This window comes from Haliotis asinina, chromosome 6 (assembly GCF_037392515.1).
Source record: "Haliotis asinina isolate JCU_RB_2024 chromosome 6, JCU_Hal_asi_v2, whole genome shotgun sequence".
In the NCBI taxonomy this organism is placed as follows: Eukaryota; Metazoa; Mollusca; class Gastropoda; order Lepetellida; family Haliotidae; genus Haliotis; species Haliotis asinina.
In genome coordinates, this window is record NC_090285.1 from 57,171,256 (window position 1) to 57,188,427 (window position 17,172).

The 17,172-nt window shown below is 44.9% G+C and overlaps 9 non-coding genes across 9 annotated transcripts; all 9 read left to right on the forward strand.

Annotated features, from left to right (window-relative positions):
- The first annotated feature begins 544 nt into the window (after positions 1-544).
- Trnaa-agc (transfer RNA alanine (anticodon AGC)) lies at positions 545-617 on the forward strand. Its single transcript has one exon. It is a non-coding gene; the product is annotated as a tRNA-Ala (tRNA).
- A 3,639-nt stretch (positions 618-4,256) lies between these two features.
- Positions 4,257-4,329, forward strand: Trnaa-agc (transfer RNA alanine (anticodon AGC)). The gene has a single exon. It is a non-coding gene; the product is annotated as a tRNA-Ala (tRNA).
- Positions 4,330-7,041: 2,712 nt separating this feature from the next.
- Trnaa-agc (transfer RNA alanine (anticodon AGC)) lies at positions 7,042-7,114 on the forward strand. The gene has a single exon. It is a non-coding gene; the product is annotated as a tRNA-Ala (tRNA).
- A 391-nt stretch (positions 7,115-7,505) lies between these two features.
- Trnaa-agc (transfer RNA alanine (anticodon AGC)) lies at positions 7,506-7,578 on the forward strand. Its single transcript has one exon. It is a non-coding gene; the product is annotated as a tRNA-Ala (tRNA).
- A 2,247-nt stretch (positions 7,579-9,825) lies between these two features.
- Trnaa-agc (transfer RNA alanine (anticodon AGC)) lies at positions 9,826-9,898 on the forward strand. Its single transcript has one exon. It is a non-coding gene; the product is annotated as a tRNA-Ala (tRNA).
- An 855-nt stretch (positions 9,899-10,753) lies between these two features.
- Trnaa-agc (transfer RNA alanine (anticodon AGC)) lies at positions 10,754-10,826 on the forward strand. The gene has a single exon. It is a non-coding gene; the product is annotated as a tRNA-Ala (tRNA).
- Positions 10,827-13,538: 2,712 nt separating this feature from the next.
- On the forward strand, positions 13,539-13,611 carry Trnaa-agc (transfer RNA alanine (anticodon AGC)). Its single transcript has one exon. It is a non-coding gene; the product is annotated as a tRNA-Ala (tRNA).
- Positions 13,612-15,394: 1,783 nt separating this feature from the next.
- Positions 15,395-15,467, forward strand: Trnaa-agc (transfer RNA alanine (anticodon AGC)). The gene has a single exon. It is a non-coding gene; the product is annotated as a tRNA-Ala (tRNA).
- An 855-nt stretch (positions 15,468-16,322) lies between these two features.
- On the forward strand, positions 16,323-16,395 carry Trnaa-agc (transfer RNA alanine (anticodon AGC)). Its single transcript has one exon. It is a non-coding gene; the product is annotated as a tRNA-Ala (tRNA).
- The last annotated feature ends 777 nt before the right edge of the window (positions 16,396-17,172 follow it).

Consider the following 17,172-nt stretch of genomic DNA (forward strand, 5'->3'; position numbering starts at 1 on the left):
CGGTCGGTTATCATGGCGCCAAACGGGTTAATCTGATTGTCAAGAATACAGTTAATGAAGACACACTTTGTAGATCGTCAGGGGAATTAGCTCAAATGGTAGAGCGCTCGCTTAGCATGCGAGAGGTACCGGGATCGATACCCGGATTCTACAGTACTTTTTGCATGTTATACTTTTGTGCAATCGTGTTCATTTTTGTTCCCTCACAAATGTCATGAAGAGAGGGACTAGCACACATGACAGAAGGCAATTTTTGCAGGTGGGAGAAGCTTGCACTGATACCCAGCTTGGGCAAAAGAAATTACCTTTGTTTGGGGCTCACATATAGACAGTGCATTCACTGGACTCGGTCAGGTTCTAAACACTTCAATTTCTACGCGCACACACACCTACACTGACTCCTCAACCTGAAAGCATGTTTTCACAAAGCTGAAGCAGCGCATCTGTTACCATCATGACAATAACGGTCGGTTATCATGGCGCCAAACGGGTTAATCTGATTGTCAAGAATACAGTTAATGAAGACACACTTTGTAGATCGTCAGGGGAATTAGCTCAAATGGTAGAGCGCTCGCTTAGCATGCGAGAGGTACCGGGATCGATACCCGGATTCTCCAGTTCCTTTTGCATGTTATACTTTTGTGCAATCGTGTTCATTTTTGTTCCCTCACAAATGTCATGAAGAGAGGGACTAGCACACATGAGAGAAGGCAATTTTTGCAGGTGGGAGACGCTTGCATTGATACCCAGCTTGGGCAAAAGAAATTACCTTTGTTTGGGGCTCACATATAGACAGTGCATTCACTCGACTCGGTCAGGTTCTAAACACTTCAATTTCTACGCACACACACACCTACACTGACTCCTCAACCTGAAAGCATGTTTTCACAAAGCTGAAGCAGCGCATCTGTTACCATCATGACAATAACGGTCGGTTATCATGGCGCCAAACGGGTTAATCTGATTGTCAAGAATACAGTTAATGAAGACACACTTTGTAGATCGTCAGGGGAATTAGCTCAAATGGTAGAGCGCTCGCTTAGCATGCGAGAGGTACCGGGATCGATGCCCGGATTCTGCGGTACTTTTTGCATGTTATACTTTTGTGCAATCGTGTTCATTTTTGTTCCCTCACAAATGTCATGAAGAGAGGGACTAGCACACATGACAGAAGGCAATTTTTGCAGGTGGGAGAAGCTTGCATTGATACCCAGCTTGGGGAAAAGAAATTACCTTTGTTTGGGGCTCACATATAGACAGTGCATTCACTCGACTCGGTCAGGTTCTAAACACTTCAATTTCTACGCACACACACACCTACACTGACTCCTCAACCTGAAAGCATGTTTTCACAAAGCTGAAGCAGCGCATCTGTTACCATCATGACAATAACGGTTGGTTATCATGGCGCCAAACGGGTTAATCTGATTGTCAAGAATACAGTTAATGAAGACACACTTTGTAGATCGTCAGGGGAATTAGCTCAAATGGTAGAGCGCTCGCTTAGCATGCGAGAGGTACCGGGATCGATACCCGGATTCTGGAGTACTTTTTGCATGTTATACTTTTGTGCAATCGTGTTCATTTTTGTTCCCTCACAAATGTCATGAAGAGAGGGACTAGCACACATGACAGAAGGCAATTTTTGCAGGTGGGAGAAGCTTGCACTGATACCCAGCTTGGGCAAAAGAAATTACCTTTGTTTGGGGCTCACATATAGACAGTGCATTCACTCGACTCGGTCAGGTTCTAAACACTTCAATTTCTACGCGCACACACACCTACACTGACTCCTCAACCTGAAAGCATGTTTTCACAAAGCTGAAGCAGCGCATCTGTTACCATCATGACAATAACGGTCGGTTATCATGGCGCCAAACGGGTTAATCTGATTGTCAAGAATACAGTTAATGAAGACACACTTTGTAGATCGTCAGGGGAATTAGCTCAAATGGTAGAGCGCTCGCTTAGCATGCGAGAGGTACCGGGATCGTTACCCGGATTCTCCAGTTCCTTTTGCATGTTATACTTTTGTGCAATCGTGTTCATTTTTGTTCCCTCACAAATGTCATGAAGAGAGGGACTAGCACACATGAGAGAAGGCAATTTTTGCAGGTGGGAGACGCTTGCATTGATACCCAGCTTGGGCAAAAGAAATTACCTTTGTTTGGGGCTCACATATAGACAGTGCATTCACTCGACTCGGTCAGGTTCTAAACACTTCAATTTCTACGCACACACACACCTACACTGACTCCTCAACCTGAAAGCATGTTTTCACAAAGCTGAAGCAGCGCATCTGTTACCATCATGACAATAACGGTCGGTTATCATGGCGCCAAACGGGTTAATCTGATTGTCAAGAATACAGTTAATGAAGACACACTTTGTAGATCGTCAGGGGAATTAGCTCAAATGGTAGAGCGCTCGCTTAGCATGCGAGAGGTACCGGGATCGATGCCCGGATTCTGCGGTACTTTTTGCATGTTATACTTTTGTGCAATCGTGTTCATTTTTGTTCCCTCACAAATGTCATGAAGAGAGGGACTAGCACACATGACAGAAGGCAATTTTTGCAGGTGGGAGACGCTTGCATTGATACCCAGCTTGGGGAAAAGAAATTACCTTTGTTTGGGGCTCACATATAGACAGTGCATTCACTCGACTCGGTCAGGTTCTAAACACTTCAATTTCTACGCACACACACACCTACACTGACTCCTCAACCTGAAAGCATGTTTTCACAAAGCTGAAGCAGCGCATCTGTTACCATCATGACAATAACGGTCGGTTATCATGGCGCCAAACGGGTTAATCTGATTGTCAAGAATACAGTTAATGAAGACACACTTTGTAGATCGTCAGGGGAATTAGCTCAAATGGTAGAGCGCTCGCTTAGCATGCGAGAGGTACCGGGATCGATACCCGGATTCTGCGGTACTTTTTGCATGTTATACTTTTGTGCAATCGTGTTCATTTTTGTTCCCTCACAAATGTCATGAAGAGAGGGACTAGCACACATGAGAGAAGGCAATTTTTGCAGGTGGGAGACGCTTGCATTGATACCCAGCTTGGGCAAAAGAAATTACCTTTGTTTGGGGCTCACATATAGACAGTGCATTCACTCGACTCGGTCAGGTTCTAAACACTTCAATTTCTACGCGCACACACACCTACACTGACTCCTCAACCTGAAAGCATGTTTTCACAAAGCCGAAGCAGCGCGTCTGTTACCATCATGACAATAACGGTCGGTTATCATGGCGCCAAACGGGTTAATCTGATTGTCAAGAATACAGTTAATGAAGACACACTTTGTAGATCGTCAGGGGAATTAGCTCAAATGGTAGAGCGCTCGCTTAGCATGCGAGAGGTACCGGGATCAATACCCGGATTCTGCGGTACTTTTTGCATGTTATACTTTTGTGCAATCGTGTTCATTTTTGTTCCCTCACAAATGTCATGAAGAGAGGGACTAGCACACATGACAGAAGGCAATTTTTGCAGGTGGGAGACGCTTGCATTGATACCCAGCTTGGGCAAAAGAAATTACCTTTGTTTGGGGCTCACATATAGACAGTGCATTCACTGGACTCGGTCAGGTTCTAAACACTTCAATTTCTACGCACACACACACCTACACTGACTCCTCAACCTGAAAGCATGTTTTCACAAAGCTGAAGCAGCGCGTCTGTTACCATCATGACAATAACGGTCGGTTATCATGGCGCCAAACGGGTTAATCTGATTGTCAAGAATACAGTTAATGAAGACACACTTTGTAGATCGTCAGGGGAATTAGCTCAAATGGTAGAGCGCTCGCTTAGCATGCGAGAGGTACCGGGATCGATACCCGGATTCTGCAGTACTTTTTGCATGTTATACTTTTGTGCAATCGTGTTCATTTTTGTTCCCTCACAAATGTCATGAAGAGAGGGACTAGCACACATGACAGAAGGCAATTTTTGCAGGTGGGAGACGCTTGCATTGATACCCAGCTTGGGCAAAAGAAATTACCTTTGTTTGGGGCTCACATATAGACAGTGCATTCACTCGACTCGGTCAGGTTCTAAACACTTCAATTTCTGCGCACCCACACACCTACACTGACTCCTCAACCTGAAAGCATGTTTTCACAAAGCTGAAGCAGCGCATCTGTTACCATCATGACAATAACGGTCGGTTATCATGGCGCCAAACGGGTTAATCTGATTGTCAAGAATACAGTTAATGAAGACACACTTTGTAGATCGTCAGGGGAATTAGCTCAAATGGTAGAGCGCTCGCTTAGCATGCGAGAGGTACCGGGATCGATACCCGGATTCTCCAGTACTTTTTGCATGTTATACTTTTGTGCAATCGTGTTCATTTTTGTTCCCTCACAAATGTCATGAAGAGAGGGACTAGCACACATGACAGAAGGCAATTTTTGCAGATGGGAGACGCTTGCATTGATACCCAGCTTGGGCAAAAGAAATTACCTTTGTTTGGGGCTCACATATAGACAGTGCATTCACTCGACTCGGTCAGGTTCTAAACACTTCAATTTCTACGCGCACACACACCTACACTGACTCCTCAACCTGAAAGCATGTTTTCACAAAGCTGAAGCAGCGCATCTGTTACCATCATGACAATAACGGTCGGTTATCATGGCGCCAAACGGGTTAATCTGATTGTCAAGAATACAGTTAATGAAGACACACTTTGTAGATCGTCAGGGGAATTAGCTCAAATGGTAGAGCGCTCGCTTAGCATGCGAGAGGTACCGGGATCGATGCCCGGATTCTCCAGTAATTTTTGCATGTTATACTTTTGTGCAATCGTGTTCATTTTTGTTCCCTCACAAATGTCATGAAGAGAGGGACTAGCACATATGAGAGAAGGCAATTTTTGCAGGTGGGAGACGCTTGCATTGATACCCAGCTTGGGCAAAAGAAATTACCTTTGTTTGGGGCTCACATATAGACAATGTATTCACTGGACTCGGTCAGGTTCTAAACACTTCAATTTCTACGCGCACACACACCTACACTGACTCCTCAACCTGAAAGCATGTTTTCACAAAGCTGAAGCAGCGCATCTGTTACCATCATGACAATAACGGTCGGTTATCATGCCGCCAAACGGGTTAATCTGATTGTCAAGAATACAGTTAATGAAGACACACTTTGTAGATCGTCAGGGGAATTAGCTCAAATGGTAGAGCGCTCGCTTAGCATGCGAGAGGTACCGGGATCGATACCCGGATTCTGCAGTAATTTTTGCATGTTATACTTTTGTGCAATCGTGTTCATTTTTGTTCCCTCACAAATGTCATGAAGAGAGGGACTAGCACACATGACAGAAGGCAATTTTTGCAGGTGGGAGACGCTTGCATTGATACCCAGCTTGGGCAAAAGAAATTACCTTTGTTTGGGGCTCACATATAGACAATGTATTGACTGGACTCGGTCAGGTTCTAAACACTTCAATTTCTACGCGCACACACACCTACACTGACTCCTCAACCTGAAAGCATGTTTTCACAAAGCTGAAGCAGCGCGTCTGTTACCATCATGACAATAACGGTCGGTTATCATGGCGCCAAACGGGTTAATCTGATTGTCAAGAATACAGTTAATGAAGACACACTTTGTAGATCGTCAGGGGAATTAGCTCAAATGGTAGAGCGCTCGCTTAGCATGCGAGAGGTACCGGGATCGATACCCGGATTCTGCAGTACTTTTTGCATGTTATACTTTTGTGCAATCGTGTTCATTTTTGTTCCCTCACAAATGTCATGAAGAGAGGGACTAGCACACATGACAGAAGGCAATTTTTGCAGGTGGGAGAAGCTTCCACTGATACCCAGCTTGGGCAAAAGAAATTACCTTTGTTTGGGGCTCACATATAGACAGTGCATTCACTCGACTCGGTCAGGTTCTAAACACTTCAATTTCTACGCGCACACACACCTACACTGACTCCTCAACCTGAAAGCATGTTTTCACAAAGCTGAAGCAGCGCATCTGTTACCATCATGACAATAATGGTCGGTTATCATGGCGCCAAACGGGTTAATCTGATTGTCAAGAATACAGTTAATGAAGACACACTTTGTAGATCGTCAGGGGAATTAGCTCAAATGGTAGAGCACTCGCTTAGCATGCGAGAGGTACCGGGATCGATACCCGGATTCTCCAGTTCCTTTTGCATGTTATACTTTTGTGCAATCGTGTTCATTTTTGTTCCCTCACAAATGTCATGAAGAGAGGGACTAGCACACATGAGAGAAGGCAATTTTTGCAGGTGGGAGACGCTTGCATTGATACCCAGCTTGGGCAAAAGAAATTACCTTTGTTTGGGGCTCACATATAGACAGTGCATTCACTCGACTCGGTCAGGTTCTAAACACTTCAATTTCTACGCACACACACACCTACACTGACTCCTCAACCTGAAAGCATGTTTTCACAAAGCTGAAGCAGCGCGTCTGTTACCATCATGACAATAACGGTCGGTTATCATGCCGCCAAACGGGTTAATCTGATTGTCAAATAATACAGTTAATGAAGACACACTTTGTAGAACGTCAGGGGAATTAGCTCAAATGGTAGAGCGCTCGCTTAGCATGCGAGAGGTACCGGAATCGATTCCCGGATTCTCCAGTTCCTTTTGCATGTTATACTTTTGTGCAATCGTGTTCATTTTTGTTCCCTCACAAATGTCATGAAGAGAGGGACTAGCACACATGAGAGAAGGCAATTTTTGCAGGTGGGAGACGCTTGCATTGATACCCAGCTTGGGCAAAAGAAATTACCTTTGTTTGGGGCTCACATATAGACAGTGCATTCACTCGACTCGGTCAGGTTCTAAACACTTCAATTTCTACGCACACACACACCTACACTGACTCCTCAACCTGAAAGCATGTTTTCACAAAGCTGAAGCAGCGCGTCTGTTACCATCATGACAATAACGGTCGGTTATCATGCCGCCAAACGGGTTAATCTGATTGTCAAGAATACAGTTAATGAAGACACACTTTGTAGAACGTCAGGGGAATTAGCTCAAATGGTAGAGCGCTCGCTTAGCATGCGAGAGGTACCGGGATCGATACCCGGATTCTCCACTTCCTTTTGCATGTTATACTTTTGTGCAATCGTGTTCATTTTTGTTCCCTCACAAATGTCATGAAGAGAGGGACTAGCACACATGACAGAAGGCAATTTTTGCAGGTGGGAGACGCTTGCACTGATACCCAGCTTGGGCAAAAGAAATTACCTTTGTTTGGGGCTCACATATAGACAGTGCATTCACTGGACTCGGTCAGGTTCTAAACACTTCAATTTCTGCGCACCCACACACCTACACTGACTCCTCAACCTGAAAGCATGTTTTCACAAAGCTGAAGCAGCGCATCTGTTACCATCATGGCAATAACGGTCGGTTATCATGCCGCCAAACGGGTTAATCTGATTGTCAAGAATACAGTTAATGAAGACACACTTTGTAGATCGTCAGGGGAATTAGCTCAAATGGTAGAGCGCTCGCTTAGCATGCGAGAGGTACCGGGATCGATACCCGGATTCTCCAGTTCTTTTTGCATGTTATACTTTTGTGCAATCGTGTTCATTTTTGTTCCCTCACAAATGTCATGAAGAGAGGGACTAGCACACATGACAGAAGGCAATTTTTGCAGGTGGGAGACGCTTGCATTGATACCCAGCTTGGGCAAAAGAAATTACCTTTGTTTGGGGCTCACATATAGACAGTGCATTCACTGGACTCGGTCAGGTTCTAAACACTTCAATTTCTACGCGCACACACACCTACACTGACTCCTCAACCTGAAAGCATGTTTTCACAAAGCTGAAGCAGCGCATCTGTTACCATCATGACAATAACGGTCGGTTATCATGGCGCCAAACGGGTTAATCTGATTGTCAAGAATACAGTTAATGAAGACACACTTTGTAGATCGTCAGGGGAATTAGCTCAAATGGTAGAGCGCTCGCTTAGCATGCGAGAGGTACCGGGATCGATGCCCGGATTCTCCAGTAATTTTTGCATGTTATACTTTTGTGCAATCGTGTTCATTTTTGTTCCCTCACAAATGTCATGAAGAGAGGGACTAGCACACATGAGAGAAGGCAATTTTTGCAGGTGGGAGACGCTTGCATTGATACCCAGCTTGGGCAAAAGAAATTACCTTTGTTTGGGGCTCACATATAGACAATGTATTCACTGGACTCGGTCAGGTTCTAAACACTTCAATTTCTACGCGCACACACACCTACACTGACTCCTCAACCTGAAAGCATGTTTTCACAAAGCTGAAGCAGCGCATCTGTTACCATCATGACAATAACGGTCGGTTATCATGCCGCCAAACGGGTTAATCTGATTGTCAAGAATACAGTTAATGAAGACACACTTTGTAGATCGTCAGGGGAATTAGCTCAAATGGTAGAGCGCTCGCTTAGCATGCGAGAGGTACCGGGATCGATACCCGGATTCTGCAGTAATTTTTGCATGTTATACTTTTGTGCAATCGTGTTCATTTTTGTTCCCTCACAAATGTCATGAAGAGAGGGACTAGCACACATGACAGAAGGCAATTTTTGCAGGTGGGAGACGCTTGCATTGATACCCAGCTTGGGCAAAAGAAATTACCTTTGTTTGGGGCTCACATATAGACAATGTATTGACTGGACTCGGTCAGGTTCTAAACACTTCAATTTCTACGCGCACACACACCTACACTGACTCCTCAACCTGAAAGCATGTTTTCACAAAGCTGAAGCAGCGCGTCTGTTACCATCATGACAATAACGGTCGGTTATCATGGCGCCAAACGGGTTAATCTGATTGTCAAGAATACAGTTAATGAAGACACACTTTGTAGATCGTCAGGGGAATTAGCTCAAATGGTAGAGCGCTCGCTTAGCATGCGAGAGGTACCGGGATCGATACCCGGATTCTGCAGTACTTTTTGCATGTTATACTTTTGTGCAATCGTGTTCATTTTTGTTCCCTCACAAATGTCATGAAGAGAGGGACTAGCACACATGACAGAAGGCAATTTTTGCAGGTGGGAGAAGCTTCCACTGATACCCAGCTTGGGCAAAAGAAATTACCTTTGTTTGGGGCTCACATATAGACAGTGCATTCACTCGACTCGGTCAGGTTCTAAACACTTCAATTTCTACGCACACACACACCTACACTGACTCCTCAACCTGAAAGCATGTTTTCACAAAGCCGAAGCAGCGCATCTGTTACCATCATGACAATAATGGTCGGTTATCATGGCGCCAAACGGGTTAATCTGATTGTCAAGAATACAGTTAATGAAGACACACTTTGTAGATCGTCAGGGGAATTAGCTCAAATGGTAGAGCACTCGCTTAGCATGCGAGAGGTACCGGGATCGATACCCGGATTCTCCAGTTCCTTTTGCATGTTATACTTTTGTGCAATCGTGTTCATTTTTGTTCCCTCACAAATGTCATGAAGAGAGGGACTAGCACACATGAGAGAAGGCAATTTTTGCAGGTGGGAGACGCTTGCATTGATACCCAGCTTGGGCAAAAGAAATTACCTTTGTTTGGGGCTCACATATAGACAGTGCATTCACTCGACTCGGTCAGGTTCTAAACACTTCAATTTCTACGCACACACACACCTACACTGACTCCTCAACCTGAAAGCATGTTTTCACAAAGCTGAAGCAGCGCGTCTGTTACCATCATGACAATAACGTTCGGTTATCATGCCGCCAAACGGGTTAATCTGATTGTCAAGAATACAGTTAATGAAGACACACTTTGTAGAACGTCAGGGGAATTAGCTCAAATGGTAGAGCGCTCGCTTAGCATGCGAGAGGTACCGGGATCGATACCCGGATTCTCCAGTGCCTTTTGCATGTTATACTTTTGTGCAATCGTGTTCATTTTTGTTCCCTCACAAATGTCATGAAGAGAGGGACTAGCACACATGACAGAAGGCAATTTTTGCAGGTGGGAGACGCTTGCATTGATACCCAGCTTGGGCAAAAGAAATTACCTTTGTTTGGGGCTCACATATAGACAGTGCATTCACTGGACTCGGTCAGGTTCTAAACACTTCAATTTCTACGCGCACACACACCTACACTGACTCCTCAACCTGAAAGCATGTTTTCACAAAGCTGAAGCAGCGCGTCTGTTACCATCATGACAATAACGGTCGGTTATCATGGCGCCATACGGGTTAATCTGATTGTCAAGAATACAGTTAATGAAGACACACTTTGTAGATCGTCAGGGGAATTAGCTCAAATGGTAGAGCGCTCGCTTAGCATGCGAGAGGTACCGGGATCGATACCCGGATTCTGCAGTACTTTTTGCATGTTATACTTTTGTGCAATCGTGTTCATTTTTGTTCCCTCACAAATGTCATGAAGAGAGGGACTAGCACACATGACAGAAGGCAATTTTTGCAGGTGGGAGACGCTTGCATTGATACCCAGCTTGGGCAAAAGAAATTACCTTTGTTTGGGGCTCACATATAGACAGTGCATTCACTCGACTCGGTCAGGTTCTAAACACTTCAATTTCTACGCACACACACACCTACACTGACTCCTCAACCTGAAAGCATGTTTTCACAAAGCTGAAGCAGCGCGTCTGTTACCATCATGACAATAACGTTCGGTTATCATGCCGCCAAACGGGTTAATCTGATTGTCAAGAATACAGTTAATGAAGACACACTTTGTAGAACGTCAGGGGAATTAGCTCAAATGGTAGAGCGCTCGCTTAGCATGCGAGAGGTACCGGGATCGATACCCGGATTCTCCAGTGCCTTTTGCATGTTATACTTTTGTGCAATCGTGTTCATTTTTGTTCCCTCACAAATGTCATGAAGAGAGGGACTAGCACACATGACAGAAGGCAATTTTTGCAGGTGGGAGACGCTTGCATTGATACCCAGCTTGGGCAAAAGAAATTACCTTTGTTTGGGGCTCACATATAGACAGTGCATTCACTGGACTCGGTCAGGTTCTAAACACTTCAATTTCTACGCGCACACACACCTACACTGACTCCTCAACCTGAAAGCATGTTTTCACAAAGCTGAAGCAGCGCGTCTGTTACCATCATGACAATAACGGTCGGTTATCATGCCGCCAAACGGGTTAATCTGATTGTCAAGAATACAGTTAATGAAGACACACTTTGTAGATCGTCAGGGGAATTAGCTCAAATGGTAGAGCGCTCGCTTAGCATGCGAGAGGTACCGGGATCGATACCCGGATTCTGCAGTACTTTTTGCATGTTATACTTTTGTGCAATCGTGTTCATTTTTGTTCCCTCACAAATGTCATGAAGAGAGGGACTAGCACACATGACAGAAGGCAATTTTTGCAGGTGGGAGAAGCTTGCACTGATACCCAGCTTGGGCAAAAGAAATTACCTTTGTTTGGGGCTCACATATAGACAGTGCATTCACTGGACTCGGTCAGGTTCTAAACACTTCAATTTCTACGCACACACACACCTACACTGACTCCTCAACCTGAAAGCATGTTTTCACAAAGCTGAAGCAGCGCATCTGTTACCATCATGACAATAACGGTCGGTTATCATGCCGCCAAACGGGTTAATCTGATTGTCAAGAATACAGTTAATGAAGACACACTTTGTAGATCGTCAGGGGAATTAGCTCAAATGGTAGAGCGCTCGCTTAGCATGCGAGAGGTACCGGGATCGATACCCGGATTCTGCAGTACTTTTTGCATGTTATACTTTTGTGCAATCGTGTTCATTTTTGTTCCCTCACAAATGTCATGAAGAGAGGGACTAGCACACATGAGAGAAGGCAATTTTTGCAGGTGGGAGAAGCTTCCACTGATACCCAGCTTGGGCAAAAGAAATTACCTTTGTTTGGGGCTCACATATAGACAGTGCATTCACTCGACTCGGTCAGGTTCTAAACACTTCAATTTCTACGCGCACACACACCTACACTGACTCCTCAACCTGAAAGCATGTTTTCACAAAGCTGAAGCAGCGCATCTGTTACCATCATGACAATAATGGTCGGTTATCATGGCGCCAAACGGGTTAATCTGATTGTCAAGAATACAGTTAATGAAGACACACTTTGTAGATCGTCAGGGGAATTAGCTCAAATGGTAGAGCACTCGCTTAGCATGCGAGAGGTACCGGGATCGATACCCGGATTCTCCAGTTCCTTTTGCATGTTATACTTTTGTGCAATCGTGTTCATTTTTGTTCCCTCACAAATGTCATGAAGAGAGGGACTAGCACACATGAGAGAAGGCAATTTTTGCAGGTGGGAGACGCTTGCATTGATACCCAGCTTGGGCAAAAGAAATTACCTTTGTTTGGGGCTCACATATAGACAGTGCATTCACTCGACTCGGTCAGGTTCTAAACACTTCAATTTCTACGCACACACACACCTACACTGACTCCTCAACCTGAAAGCATGTTTTCACAAAGCTGAAGCAGCGCGTCTGTTACCATCATGACAATAACGGTCGGTTATCATGCCGCCAAACGGGTTAATCTGATTGTCAAATAATACAGTTAATGAAGACACACTTTGTAGAACGTCAGGGGAATTAGCTCAAATGGTAGAGCGCTCGCTTAGCATGCGAGAGGTACCGGAATCGATACCCGGATTCTCCAGTTCCTTTTGCATGTTATACTTTTGTGCAATCGTGTTCATTTTTGTTCCCTCACAAATGTCATGAAGAGAGGGACTAGCACACATGACAGAAGGCAATTTTTGCAGGTGGGAGACGCTTGCATTGATACCCAGCTTGGGCAAAAGAAATTACCTTTGTTTGGGGCTCACATATAGACAGTGCATTCACTGGACTCGGTCAGGTTCTAAACACTTCAATTTCTACGCGCACACACACCTACACTGACTCCTCAACCTGAAAGCATGTTTTCACAAAGCTGAAGCAGCGCGTCTGTTACCATCATGACAATAACGGTCGGTTATCATGGCGCCATACGGGTTAATCTGATTGTCAAGAATACAGTTAATGAAGACACACTTTGTAGATCGTCAGGGGAATTAGCTCAAATGGTAGAGCGCTCGCTTAGCATGCGAGAGGTACCGGGATCGATACCCGGATTCTGCAGTACTTTTTGCATGTTATACTTTTGTGCAATCGTGTTCATTTTTGTTCCCTCACAAATGTCATGAAGAGAGGGACTAGCACACATGACAGAAGGCAATTTTTGCAGGTGGGAGAAGCTTGCACTGATACCCAGCTTGGGCAAAAGAAATTACCTTTGTTTGGGGCTCACATATAGACAGTGCATTCACTGGACTCGGTCAGGTTCTAAACACTTCAATTTCTACGCGCACACACACCTACACTGACTCCTCAACCTGAAAGCATGTTTTCACAAAGCTGAAGCAGCGCATCTGTTACCATCATGACAATAACGGTCGGTTATCATGGCGCCAAACGGGTTAATCTGATTGTCAAGAATACAGTTAATGAAGACACACTTTGTAGATCGTCAGGGGAATTAGCTCAAATGGTAGAGCGCTCGCTTAGCATGCGAGAGGTACCGGGATCGATACCCGGATTCTCCAGTTCCTTTTGCATGTTATACTTTTGTGCAATCGTGTTCATTTTTGTTCCCTCACAAATGTCATGAAGAGAGGGACTAGCACACATGAGAGAAGGCAATTTTTGCAGGTGGGAGACGCTTGCATTGATACCCAGCTTGGGCAAAAGAAATTACCTTTGTTTGGGGCTCACATATAGACAGTGCATTCACTCGACTCGGTCAGGTTCTAAACACTTCAATTTCTACGCACACACACACCTACACTGACTCCTCAACCTGAAAGCATGTTTTCACAAAGCTGAAGCAGCGCGTCTGTTACCATCATGACAATAACGGTCGGTTATCATGGCGCCAAACGGGTTAATCTGATTGTCAAGAATACAGTTAATGAAGACACACTTTGTAGAACGTCAGGGGAAGTAGCTCAAATGGTAGAGCGCTCGCTTAGCATGCGAGAGGTACCGGGATCGATACCCGGATTCTCCAGTTCCTTTTGCATGTTATACTTTTGTGCAATCGTGTTCATTTTTGTTCCCTCACAAATGTCATGAAGAGAGGGACTAGCACACATGAGAGAAGGCAATTTTTGCAGGTGGGAGATGCTTGCATTGATACCCAGCTTGGGCAAAAGAAATTACCTTTGTTTGGGGCTCACATATAGACAGTGCATTCACTCGACTCGGTCAGGTTCTAAACACTTCAATTTCTACGCGCACACACACCTACACTGACTCCTCAACCTGAAAGCATGTTTTCACAAAGCTGAAGCAGCGCATCTGTTACCATCATGACAATAACGGTCGGTTATCATGCCGCCAAACGGGTTAATCTGATTGTCAAGAATACAGTTAATGAAGACACACTTTGTAGATCGTCAGGGGAATTAGCTCAAATGGTAGAGCGCTCGCTTAGCATGCGAGAGGTACCGGGATCGATACCCGGATTCTGCGGTACTTTTTGCATGTTATACTTTTGTGCAATCGTGTTCATTTTTGTTCCCTCACAAATGTCATGAAGAGAGGGACTAGCACACATGAGAGAAGGCAATTTTTGCAGGTGGGAGAAGCTTCCACTGATACCCAGCTTGGGCAAAAGAAATTACCTTTGTTTGGGGCTCACATATAGACAGTGCATTCACTCGACTCGGTCAGGTTCTAAACACTTCAATTTCTACGCACACACACACCTACACTGACTCCTCAACCTGAAAGCATGTTTTCACAAAGCTGAAGCAGCGCGTCTGTTACCATCATGACAATAACGGTCGGTTATCATGCCGCCAAACGGGTTAATCTGATTGTCAAGAATACAGTTAATGAAGACACACTTTGTAGAACGTCAGGGCAATTAGCTCAAATGGTAGAGCGCTCGCTTAGCATGCGAGAGGTACCGGGATCGATACCCGGATTCTCCAGTTCCTTTTGCATGTTATACTTTTGTGCAATCGTGTTCATTTTTGTTCCCTCACAAATGTCATGAAGAGAGGGACTAGCACACATGACAGAAGGCAGTTTTTGCAGGTGGGAGACGCTTGCATTGATACCCAGCTTGGGCAAAAGAAATTACCTTTGTTTGGGGCTCACATATAGACAGTGCATTCACTCGACTCGGTCAGGTTCTAAACACTTCAATTTCTACGCGCACACACACCTACACTGACTCCTCAACCTGAAAGCATGTTTTCACAAAGCTGAAGCAGCGCGTCTGTTACCATCATGACAATAACGGTCGGTTATCATGCCGCCAAACGGGTTAATCTGATTGTCAAGAATACAGTTAATGAAGACACACTTTGTAGATCGTCAGGGGAATTAGCTCAAATGGTAGAGCGCTCGCTTAGCATGCGAGAGGTACCGGGATCGATACCCGGATTCTCCAGTACTTTTTGCATGTTATACTTTTGTGCAATCGTGTTCATTTTTGTTCCCTCACAAATGTCATGAAGAGAGGGACTAGCACACATGAGAGAAGGCAATTTTTGCAGGTGGGAGACGCTTGCATTGATACCCAGCTTGGGCAAAAGAAATTACCTTTGTTTGGGGCTCACATATAGACAGTGCATTCACTGGACTCGGTCAGGTTCTAAACACTTCAATTTCTACGCGCACACACACCTACACTGACTCCTCAACCTGAAAGCATGTTTTCACAAAGCTGAAGCAGCGCGTCTGTTACCATCATGACAATAACGGTCGGTTATCATGGCGCCAAACAGGTTAATCTGATTGTCAAGAATACAGTTAATGAAGACACACTTTGTAGATCGTCAGGGGAATTAGCTCAAATGGTAGAGCGCTCGCTTAGCATGCGAGAGGTACCGGGATCGATACCCGGATTCTGCAGTACTTTTTGCATGTTATACTTTTGTGCAATCGTGTTCATTTTTGTTCCCTCACAAATGTCATGAAGAGAGGGACTAGCACACATGACAGAAGGCAATTTTTGCAGGTGGGAGAAGCTTGCACTGATACCCAGCTTGGGCAAAAGAAATTACCTTTGTTTGGGGCTCACATATAGACAGTGCATTCACTCGACTCGGTCAGGTTCTAAACACTTCAATTTCTACGCGCACACACACCTACACTGACTCCTCAACCTGAAAGCATGTTTTGACAAAGCTGAAGCAGCGCATCTGTTACCATCATGACAATAACGGTCGGTTATCATGGCGCCAAACGGGTTAATCTGATTGTCAAGAATACAGTTAATGAAGACACACTTTGTAGATCGTCAGGGGAATTAGCTCAAATGGTAGAGCGCTCGCTTAGCATGCGAGAGGTACCGGGATCGATACCCGGATTCTCCAGTTCCTTTTGCATGTTATACTTTTGTGCAATCGTGTTCATTTTTGTTCCCTCACAAATGTCATGAAGAGAGGGACTAGCACACATGAGAGAAGGCAATTTTTGCAGGTGGGAGACGCTTGCATTGATACCCAGCTTGGGCAAAAGAAATTACCTTTGTTTGGGGCTCACATATAGACAGTGCATTCACTCGACTCGGTCAGGTTCTAAACACTTCAATTTCTACGCACACACACACCTACACTGACTCCTCAACCTGAAAGCATGTTTTCACAAAGCTGAAGCAGCGCGTCTGTTACCATCATGACAATAACGGTCGGTTATCATGCCGCCAAACGGGTTAATCTGATTGTCAAGAATACAGTTAATGAAGACACACTTTGTAGAACGTCAGGGGAAGTAGCTCAAATGGTAGAGCGCTCGCTTAGCATGCGAGAGGTACCGGGATCGATACCCGGATTCTGCGGTACTTTTTGCATGTTATACTTTTGTGCAATCGTGTTCATTTTTGTTCCCTCACAAATGTCATGAAGAGAGGGACTAGCACACATGAGAGAAGGCAATTTTTGCAGGTGGGAGAAGCTTCCACTGATACCCAGCTTGGGCAAAAGAAATTACCTTTGTTTGGGGCTCACATATAGACAGTGCATTCACTGGACTCGGTCAGGTTCTAAACACTTCAATTTCTACGCACACACACACCTACACTGACTCCTCAACCTGAAAGCATGTTTTCACAAAGCTGAAGCAGCGCGTCTGTTACCATCATGACAATAACG